Source organism: Pygoscelis adeliae, unplaced genomic scaffold (genome assembly GCF_000699105.1).
Source record: "Pygoscelis adeliae isolate BGI_AS28 unplaced genomic scaffold, ASM69910v1 Scaffold166, whole genome shotgun sequence".
Lineage (NCBI taxonomy): Eukaryota > Metazoa > Chordata > Aves > Sphenisciformes > Spheniscidae > Pygoscelis > Pygoscelis adeliae.
In genome coordinates this window covers 6,053,085-6,057,280 of record NW_008825156.1, presented here as the reverse complement: position 1 = coordinate 6,057,280, position 4,196 = coordinate 6,053,085, and the positions used below count along the sequence as shown (strand labels likewise).

The 4,196-nt window shown below is 42.2% G+C and overlaps 1 protein-coding gene across 1 annotated transcript in view; it reads left to right on the top strand.

Annotated features, from left to right (window-relative positions):
• Window positions 1-4,196, top strand: part of SCUBE2 (signal peptide, CUB domain, EGF-like 2) — a 45,999-nt gene that overhangs the window by 416 nt on the left and 41,387 nt on the right. The gene's annotated exons all lie outside the window — the stretch shown is intronic.

Below are 4,196 nucleotides of genomic sequence, written 5' to 3'. Positions count from 1 at the left end.
TCAGCTTCCTTCACCTCTCTCTATTTCTTCACACACGCACACCCTGGTCTGTGCTGGAGGCTTTTTTTTAAGCAAAGCAAAATAGAGTTAAGATCTCTCTTGGGGGAACCACATCAGTCTTCCTGAGCTGGCAGTGATTCTGCATTGTGAACAACTGATGGTGTCATCCCGTGCACTCACTGGGGGAGATGCTGTGAGGGTGAACTCAACCTGCCCCATGCTCTGATGAGGTGGTGCTGGTGGCTTGAGCCTTGGACAGGTTTGGGGGGGGGTGCAGTCATGAACTTGGCACCTGCTGCCAGGCGTGCCGTGCTTGTGTGAGATGCCAAACCTGCCTCTCTTGGAAGCTGAAACCATCTCAGTTCCCTAGGCTTATTAGACCTGCTGCTTCTAATTCCTCTGCAGGGCACTATGAGGATGGACGTGAGGCAGGCCTGGGTGGAGCTGTGATGTAAGCACGGCTTCAGAAACACATTTACTTCATCACGGGTGGCCTTGAATCTTTCAGACTTCCTGCAAGGGGAAGGAACAAAAAGAACAGGGGCCTTGGTGAGCAAAGTGTGTTGTGCAACTGCTGGATTCACAGCACTTTTATAAATGTCAGGTCTGAGGTGGTTTTATAGAAGGTGATGCTTATTAACGTCTGTTCATGAGGAGAGTTTGGGTGCTAGGCAATGATTGACGAACTGGTCCAAACACATGGGTCTAGGAATGTGCTCGTGTTACCATTTTTTCTAGTGATGACTTGGAAAGTTTCGACAAAGTACAAATGTCAAAGAGCTGCACCAAGCAGATCTTTGTCTAAAAGTTACTTCACATAGCAAAAAGTCTCCTTTTTTCCCTATTAACTCCAAGATGTATATTCATTAATAGAACGTACTGTATTCAGTCCTGCAATAAACAGGAACTGTTCTTCGGGGACACTGGCATTTTAAAGTACAGATCCTACAACATTTAAAATAACACTGATGGATCTGATGCTTGTTTCACAGAAGTTCTTCTACCAGTGGAATAAAAAGACTTAGGCAAGGAGTATAAATTACGTGAGAGGGTCTCTCGGACTCCTTGTGACCAGAGGAACTCCAGATTTCCTCATTATTTGAGATAAGCCATGTGCAGGTCCTGTTCCTGATGAAAGCCACTGTTAAATTGCAAAATTGAATGCTGATTACTGAAGATGTGTTATTTTATGTAGAACTCAACAAACTATTTGGTAGCTTGGAAAACCCGTGGATACTAAGATGGAAAGTGTAAGTGCAAAGGTTTGAGTGATTCATTTCAAAGAAAAACAATTGTTCAAATCCCAGTATACATACAGAGATAAGTAAGACTTGAAACTACAGCTCTGAGACATCATGTTTGTGAAAAGCTTTGGAATAATTAAATATTTGAAAGTATTTCCTCACTTGCCTGTCTGCCCCTTCCCCTTTTTTGTTCTGGCACACACACACACACACACACACACACCCCCCGCCGCCCCGAGTTGTTTTCAGCTTCTGTCACAAGCACTCATGCTCGCTCAGTTGTGTTAAATTTTGGGTCAATATGATGCACTATTGCTCAGCCCAGCATACCCACTGCTTCTCATTATATTAAAGTAGAAATGAAATGGCAATCTAGATGTCTTCAAATAATGTTTGCTCATCATTAAATAATAAAATTTAACAAGGATTATAAAGCAGTTTTTATCCCAAATTTTCAGACAAAAGTCTTCAACTCTACTTAGGAGATCAGGTGCAGAATTTTTGGAGCAGTTTTTACATCTGACAGCTCTGTGGCAGCTTAGTCTCGATCTCTCAATGTGAGGCAACTTCGAGTGATACTTAAAGTGGAGGGCAGGGGGGAATTGGGGATCTTGTCTGTATGGAAGAGTTCCTTTGGAGCAGCAGACAGTGTTCGTAGCAGCGTTGTGCTCCTGGCGGTCCAAAGAGATCAGACTGTTAGCAGGAAGAAGTTCTAGGATTTGCAAGATTGTAAGGTAGCACACACATTGGTACAGCTGAAAAAAGCAGACAAGTTTTCTGATGTGAAGCCTTTCTCCAAACATAAAACAGCCAAACCTCTCTCTCCCCAAAGCATCTGTGAAACGTAACTGAGTGGGACTCTGGTCCACACAATACTGAGAAAATTTAGTTCAAGACTAAAATGCTGTGTAGTATCTAGATGAGCAAAAACTTGGCTATTGGTATTAGGATCAGCATGCACACTGTATGAAAATATCCTGTTTGCATACACTTCTTGCAGATATTTACCAGTAGCTATTTTCCTCCCTAAAACTTTGTGATTTTTATTTTATTTTTAATTGCTGAGGAAAAACCCCAAACAGTGCTATTTGGGGTCTCCTCCTGTTGAACTGCCCCTGGTATGTTTGTTTTTCTTTCATCATACTTAGCTTATTGCTGAAGTTGAGTCTTAAGAACTTCTCTCTCCCAGTAAAGATCTTAGTACCTAGTGTGGCGATCTGTCACTTTGATTCTATAGTTGAATAGAAATCGTTCAGAAGGCTACAGAAAGATGTCTGAGTTGAGGTCTGAGCTTCTGTCTGCTTTGTGTCTTTAAAGAGGTATTTTAATGGCAATTCATCATAAACAAATGAGTATTATATGTGAAATAATAGCTAGGATCCGTCACAAAGCACTTTAAGATTTATGTGTAAGAAATGGTTTCATTAACTAAGATAAATTTAATATTATTCCTGTTTGTTTTCCAAGCTGTGGTGAGATCTTTTGATCTAACTCAGGCATTCCCAAATATTTATGTGTCACTTTATATTTTAGTTTACAGACGTAAATAAGATGCTTTGCTTTTACTGTGTATCAGAAAGCTTTATTTGTTTGGGTATATGGCTCTTCTCCTCTGTCTCTTACCGTTTTTTCTGTTACACTCTTCATATGTAGATTTTGGCTTTTGTCAAATCTTGTGCTGAATTTTAATTAAATTAATATTGGTCAAGTTCATTGAGGAACCTTGACTGGAAAGTGCCTGAAATATGTAACAGCTTTTCTGTAAGGTAGCTTGTAGTCACATGCCTCAATGGGAGATGGCTTCTCTGTGCATTTGGGAGAATTGTTTGTAGAGACACCTTGACTGATATCCCCAGATGAGAGGTGTGTAGATGTGTGAATTCCCATCGTAAGTATGACTATTCATGAGATTATGGAAACTGGTGAGGAAGTCTTCATACAATTATTACTTTTGTTGGTAGGGGAGGCTTGGGGTATAGTGTGGGGCTGGAGAATCATTGGAGTGTTTAATGAGCAGCTTTATGCATTTATAGATGAGTTTGACTAAGACTGAAACTATCCAGGAGATACAATAGGTTGTTTCTCATTGGATTTTAGAAGAGAATAACTTTGATCATTTCAAAAGCAATGAAGCCTGATGCTCCAGTGAGAAAGGAAAGTGGTAATTTATAGCTACCATTAAGGAAACAAAGACAAAGACTGAGGGAAAGTTTCACTCTGAAGATTTACTAATGTGTATAAACCACCCTTACAACTAGAAATAGCTCAGTATTTCTCACAGAACAAAACAAAAGAGAAAAGGCAGCAAAATGGGGATGGGAGGGGTGGAAAAGAATACTGCCTGCTTTCGCTTGCACTGTGAAAGGTCAAACAACATTTAGGAAATCATAACTTCAGTGAATAATGGATAGGCCACTTTTACCTGCCAAAGGAAGGACAGCTGTGAGAAATCCCTGGCTGGGAAAGGAGGTGGGATGGGGCCAGGGGTGGCGGTGTGATGTAGGTTCTGGTACAGCCTTCAGATGGGGACTTCATGTGCTGCAGTGGAGTGTAATTACTTGGTAAAAATTGTAATACTGTATTGTTGAAGAAACACAAGGCTTGAGTGAGTTGTGTGTATATGGGTTGTGACAGGATGCAGTCATACAGGGTCTTTGCGTGGGCTTGTCTCTACTAGAAAGAGACTATTTTATGGGCCGCTCCAGAAAGGGGAGCACCGGTTCCAATACACTTGCCGCTGGCACCCACAGTCTGCGTGTGAGGTATTTTATGTACCTTCAGGAAGCATCGGCTCTCCGGGACATCTGTGTTTAGGGTGTTGTGCAGGTGTTTGAACGCTGGTGCCGTGGGTGGGTGCACTGGTGCGGTTGATGCAGGGTTTTAATGTGGGATGGGGCGGTTCGCGTGCACGGGGGTGCGCTCATCGCCTCTGGGCGCCGCCGGGCGGCCCGC